Below are 7,198 nucleotides of genomic sequence, written 5' to 3'. Positions count from 1 at the left end.
GTAGCCGCATGTGCCAACAAAGTAGTGCCATGCATGCGCCTGTGTCATAAGAAAAGGGCCGGCTGGCTTGACCGTAAAAGGGTACTGTTACCCCCAAAGTACACTCCAAACAAAATAAAAAATATTTTCTGTGTTTGTGAATTGTGTGCACTTTGGCTGCACGTGCATCAACAAAGGAGCAGCGCCAAGCGTGCACCTGTGTCCCATTAGTAAAGGCCGGCTGGCTTGTCCATTAAAGGGTACTGTTACCCACAAAGTACACTCCAAACAAAAAATATATATATTTTCTGTGTTTGTGAATTGTGTGCACTGTAGCCACACGTGCATCAACAAAGTAGTGCCAAGCATGCGCCTGTGTCATAAGTAAAGGGCCAGCTGCCTTGACCGTTAAAGGGTGCTGTAACCCCCAAAGTGCACTCCAAACAAAATAAAAAATATTTCTGTGTTTGTGAATTGTGTGCACTGTAGCCACACGTGCATCAACAAAGTAGTGCCAAGCGTGCACCTGTGTCCCATTAGTAAAGGCCAGCTGGCTTGTCCATTAAAGGGTGCTGTAACCCCCAAAGTACACTCCAAACAAAAAAAATATATATTTTCTGTGTTTGTGAATTGTGTGCACTGTAGCCGCATGTGCATCAACAAAGTAGTGCCAAGCGTGCGCCTGTGTCATAAGTAAAGGGCCGGCTGGCTTGACCGTTAAAGGGTACTGTAACCCCCAAAGTACACTCCAAACAAAATAAAAAAATATTTTCTGTGTTATGTGAATTGTGTGCACTGTGGCTGCACGTGCATCAACAAAGGAGCAGCTCCAAGCGTGCGCCTGTGTCATAGGTAAAGGGCCGGCTGGCTTGTCCATTAAAGGGTGCTGTAACCCCCAAAGTACACTCCAAACAAAATAAAAAAATATTTTCTGAGTTTGTGAATTGTGTGCACTGTGGCTGCACGTGCATCAACAAAGGAGCAGCACCAAGCGTGCGCCTGTGTCCCATAAGTAAAGAGCCGGCTAGCTCATTTCTTAAAGGGTTGTGTAATCCACAAAGTGCACTAGTCTCCAGCAAAAATAAAAAAATATTTTCTGTGTTAGTGTGCGCCTTAGCCGCACGTATATATCAATATAACATAAATGGAGGACCAAACGTTCTCCGAAAAAAATAAAATAGGGAAAGATCAAGAACCACTTCCTCCTAGTGCTGAAGCTGCTGCCACTAGTCATGACATAGACGATAACATGCCATCAACGTCGTCTGCCAAGGCCGATGCCCAATGTTACAGTAGAGGGCACATACAATCCCAAATGACAAAGGGCCTGATTCAGAGCCGAACGCTCTGACCAGAGCGCTCGCTCTGAATCAGTGCCCTCCTCCATGAAAATGGAGCGGCCTCCTGGCCGCTCGCATAGCTGTGGGTTACCACCCACAGCATATGCAAGCGTCCATGATGATGGTCGCGATGGTCTTGACCATCGCGACCATCGTGCTTGCGATGGAGACCCTGCGGTAGGGTCTCACTGCCACAAGCCCTGGAGTGATTTTGGCTCTATCAGAGCCAAAATCACTCCCACTGACATCACTAGTGATGTCAGTGGGGCCGGCTTCAGACGGTAGGCGTTCCCATGGGAATGCCTCCATCTGGCAGGCATGCCCCCGGCACGCCCACCAAAGGGGGCGTGCTGTCAATCAACATCAACAGCATGCCCCCTTTGGTGCGAGATCCGGAGCGATGGAGAGCCCGTCGCTCGCTGGGTCTCGCGCATGCGCACGACGGAGCTCCCTCCATCGTGAGCATGCACAGTGGGGGAACATCGACCCGCTTGCGAGCGTCCTGCGCTCGCGAGCGGGTCTGAATGACCCCCAGAGTTCAGGAAAATCACCTTAAAAAAACATTTAGATCATCTGAAGAGAAACGTAAAAACTTGCCAATATGCCATTATGACACGGAGTGGCAAGGAACGGCTAAGGTCTTTCCTTATGTTCATGACTAGTGGTTCAGCTTCGCATGACGATGGAAGCCCTCCTCCCGCTAAAAATATCAAACGAGTTAAGCTGGCAAAAGCACAGTGAAGAACTGTGCGTTCTAAGAAGATATCACAAATCCCCAAGAAGAGTCCAAGTGTGGTGGCGGTTGAGATGCCTGACCTTCACAGCACTGGATGGGAAGAGGTGGCTCTTTCCACCATTTGCATACCCCCTGCAAGTGCTGAAAGGAGCACCCACAGTCCACTTGCTGATATGCAAATTGAAGATGTCATTGTTGAAGTACAACAGGATGAGGATACTGGTGTAGCTGGCGCTGAGGAGGAAGTTGGCGAGGAGGATTCTGATGGTGATGTGGTTTGTTTAATTCAGGCTCCGGGGGAGACAGTTGTTGTCCGTGGTATGAAAAAGCCCATCACAGTCATGCCTGGGCAGAAGACCAAACATTCCACCTCTTTGGTCTGGCAATATTTCTATCCAAATCCGGACAACAATTGTCTTGCCATATGTACCATATGTAAAGGTGAAATAAGTAGGGGTAGGGACGTTAACCATCTAGGAACATCCTCCCTTATACGGCACCTGCAGCGCGTTCATAAAAAGTTACTGGCAAGTTCAGAAACTTTGGCTAAGACCGTAAGCAGTCCAGGGACACCTAAATCCCGTTGTCCAGTTGTATCCAAGCGCCTGCAAACCACACCGTCAACTCCCTCCTTGTCAATTTCTTCCTTAGTCAGGATCGGAAGTAGTCCTGCAGGCCATGTCACTGGCATGACTGACTCTCCTATCCGGGATTCCTCCAGAGGATCCTGCATTGCTACGCCTACTGCTACCGCTGCTGCTGTTGCTGCTGCTGGGAGTCGTTCATCATCCCAGAGAGGAAGTAGGAACACCACTACTTTTACTAAACAATTGACCCTCCAAAAGTCCTTAGCGAGGAGGATGAAGTACGACAGCAGTCATCCTGAAGCAAAACGTATAAGGCCTTGACTGCTATGTTGGTGTTAGACGTGCATCCGGTATCCGCCATTAGTGCAGTGGGATTTAGACAATTGATGGAGGTAGTGTGTCCCCGGTTCCAAATCCCGTCTAGATTCCACTTCACTAGGCAGGCGATACCGAGACTGTACAGAAACATCAGAAAAAGTGTCCTCATTGTCCTGAAAAATGCGGTTGTACCCAATGTCCACTTAACCACGGACATGTGGACAAGTGGAACAGGGCAGACTAAGGACTATATGACTGTGACAGCCCACTGGGTAGATGTATCACCTTACGCAGCAACAACAGCAGCGTCACCAGTAGCAGCATCTCAGAAACGCCAGCTCGTTCCAAGGCAGGCTATGCTGTGCATCATCGGTTGCAGTAAGAGGCACACCGCCGACAACCTCTTAGAGAAACTGATGGAAATCATCACCCAGCGGCTTACCCCACTTAGACTCTCCTGGGGATTTGTGATATCTGACAACGCCACCAATATTGTGCGGGCATTACATCTGGGCAAATTCCAGCACGTCCCATGTTTTGCTCACACAATAAACTTGGTGGTGCAGAATTTTCTGAAAAGCGACAGGGGCGTGCAGGAGATGCTTTCAGGCAACTTTCGCCATTCAGCGACTGCGTGCCGAAGACTGGAGCGCCAGCAAACACTCTTGAACCTGCCCCGCCATCACCTGAAGCAAGAGGTTGTGACGCGGTGGAACTCAACCCTCTATATGCTTCAGAGGATGGAGGAGCAACAAAAGGCCATTCAAGCCTATACATCCACCTATGACATAGGCAAAGGAGGGGGTATGCACCTGACTCAAGCACAGTGGAGAATGATTTCCGTGTTGTGCAAGGTTCTCCAGCCCTTCGAACTTGCCACACGTGAAGTCAGTTCAGACACTGCCAGCTTGAGTCAGGTCATTCCCCTCATCAGGCTTTTGCAGAAGCAGCTGGAGAAAGTGAAGGAGGAGCTAAGACGGAGCGATTCCGCTCGGCATGTGGGACTTGTGGATGAAGCCCTTCATTCTCTTTGCCAGGATTCCAGGGTGGTCAATCTGTTGAAATCAGACCACTACATTTTGGCCACCGTGCTCGATCCTAGGTTTAAAGCCTATGTGGTGTCTCTCTTTCCGGCTGACACAAGCTGGTGAAAACACTGTCAGCTGAAGCGGAACGTGACACGTCAACAGCTCCTTCTTCATTTTCTCCCGCAACTGGGGCTGCCAGGAAAAAACTTAGGTATCCTAAGCAACCCACTGGCGGTGATGCAGGGCAGGCAGGACCAAGTTTGGACATCTGGTCCGGACTGAAGGACCCGGCAACAATTTCTGACATGTCTACTGTCACTGCATATGATACTGTCACCATTGACAGAATGGTGGAGGATTACATCGGTGACAGCATCCAAGTAGGCATGTCAGACCGTCCGTACCTGTACTGGCAGGAAAAAGAGGCAATTTGGAGGCCCCTGTACAAACTGGCTCTATTTTACCTGAGTTGCCCCCCCTCCAGTGTGTACTCCGAAAGAGTGTTTAGTGCAGCCGGGAACCTTGTCAGTGAAAGGCGTAGGAGGTTGCATCCACAAAATGTGGAGAAGATGATGTTCATAAAAATGGATTACCAACTCTTCCAGGGAGACCAGCCTCCAGAACGTACAGAGGGACCTGTGGTGGTGGATTCCAGTGGGGACGAGTTAATAGTCTGTGAGGATGAGGATGTACACAACACTGAAGAGGGTGAGGAATCGGTGGGTGAGGAGGATGAGGACGACATCTTGCCTCCATAGAGCCAGTTTGTGCAGGGACAGATTAATTACCAGCTTGTTTTGTGGGGGCCCAAACGAACCAATCATTTCAGCCACAGTCGTGTGGCAGACCCTGGCGCTGAAATGATTGGTTTGTTAAAGTGTGCATGTCCTGTTTATACAACATAAGAGTGGGTGGGAGGGCCCAAGGACAATTCCATCTTGCACCTCTTTATTTTGTTTGCATTATGTACTGTTTGGGGCCTAGTTTTTCAAACTGCCATCCTATCTGCCACTGCAGTGCCACTCCTAGATGGGCCACGTGTTTGTGCCGCCCACTTGTGTCGCTTAGCATAGCCTTTTGGACATAAAAACACTATTGTGAGGTGTGAGGTGTTCAGAATAGACTGGAAATGAGTGGAAATTAAGGTTATTGAGGTTAATAATAGCATAGGAGCAGAAAAACCAACACATTCTGTGATTTTAGCTGTTTTTATGCTTTTTTTCAAAAAAATACAGATCCAAAACACAAAACCCAGAACCCAAAACACGGAAGGGTGATTTTGGCAAAACCAATCCAGATCCAAAACATGAAGAAAGATCCAGATCCAAAACCAAAACACAAAACACGAAAAGTGGCCGGTGCACACCCCTATATATAATATATATAGCTATAAATCATATAAAATAAATTCTAATCTATGGCTGACTTCCTTGTTTCCTGTCTCCCCTCGTTACCTTGTCTTAGCTTTTAAAGTCCTTACATTTCAGCTTCCTTGCGTGAGAGGTGGGCGCAGGTGATTTTACCTGTATTTCAATGTTATTTGAAGCACAGGTGTAAATATAAGGACTCACAAACAGGAGGACCCTTGGCAGGGCCGTAGTAGGGTGTTAATCTGACCCCTGAACATGTGACATCATGACATTATAATGAGGAGGCGGGGTCAGCTGCAGGGTACCGTTCCAAGCCAAAGCAGATACAATGGTGCAGCAACTGTGCCGCCCCCGAGGCGCTACTCACCCACCCTAAGTTTCGGCTCTGACCTTGGCATTGGGCTTCGATCTTACATATATTGAACAAAAATTAACTAATACCATGAAGCTGGCACCCTATACCACCGACTGACTTTACTCAGGAATCACTAACCTCATGGCACGCTATGAGTGCTCAGGCTGCGTACAGCATCGCAGTGGATAATTTATACACGCCCCTGTAACGGCGTTCATACACCCTGGCACGCCTGCATTTTTATGACCACCCCCCCGTCACCACCCGCAAACGGTACTTCCTGTCAATCACTCTGCGATAGGTCTGCGTAGTCACTGCGCTCACAATCCCGTTAGCAGTAGCTGGTTTGAGCACCCACACTGTGATTCATACAGACGCGCAGAAGGCAACAATCGGCTGATTGCGTTTGTATTAGCAACTGCATTCTTTGCTGAATCAGCCCCAAAATTAGCAATATATATTGGCTTCTACTTCTGTATGCAAAAATTGCCAACGATTCCACGTCGCCCTGTGACTCCCAATAATTTACCCTATGTCAGCGCTCGTTTGTTCAGGATTCACAAATATGTCTGAAACGAAGGTTTTTTTCCATTGTTTTCCCCCCTAATACAGATGATGCAGACGGAACATTTTGTCTAAATTAATGGAATGAAAACAATGGCCTGTGAGACAGGCTTTTAAATATCACCATTAGTACACAATTTATTCTCCCAGCCAGACAAGGAAAATATAATTGCATGATTACATTTATAATTAAAAACATTATCTTAAATTAAAGGATTTTTCCTAAATTGAGACGGGAATTTATTCCCCAAAGCTTTTGTTAGTTTAAACTATATTACGAGCTGGTTATTAAATTGCACTATATAAGGGGCGGCTTTCTTCCCCCTACACCAAATGAAAGTGGAATTGATTTTAAACTTAAACAGGAAATACAATGACATTGTTTAAAATTCATATATAAAAAGAGGACTCACTCAGTGATCGCAATGCGCTCTGCTTACTGGCGAGTCAGGCAACGGGCGCTGCAATATGGCCGGATACGGGTCACAATTACTCTGTAGTAAAGGAGCCGCGCACATTTTGCTCCAGAGTGTATAGTATTTATGTTATTTTCCAAAAACCAATGTTCAATTCAATTCACGCGGCAGCCTCAGGATTGCACATCAGAAACAGCTAAAGTGACCAATATTATTCCCTGTTATCTCCTCCTGCGCTGGTCTGGACCTCGCCATTACAGGACCGGAATGATCCTCTGTAATACAATATTATAAAGGGGCATAACAAGGGGTGACATACCATGGCATATAAAGGAGCATAAGGGGGCACTGCCTCTGGTATATAAAGGGGCATGATAAGGGGTGACATACCATGGCATATAATGGAGCATAAGGGGCACTGCCTCTGGTATATAAAGGGGCATGATAAGGGGTGGCATACCATGTCATATAAAGGAGCATAAGGGGCACTGCCTCTGGTATATAA

This window comes from Taudactylus pleione, unplaced genomic scaffold, assembly GCF_031769625.1.
Source record: "Taudactylus pleione unplaced genomic scaffold, aTauple2 ptg000608l, whole genome shotgun sequence".
Lineage (NCBI taxonomy): Eukaryota > Metazoa > Chordata > Amphibia > Anura > Myobatrachidae > Taudactylus > Taudactylus pleione.
The sequence above is the reverse complement of the archived record's forward strand: the minus strand, read 5'-3'. Positions refer to the sequence as shown.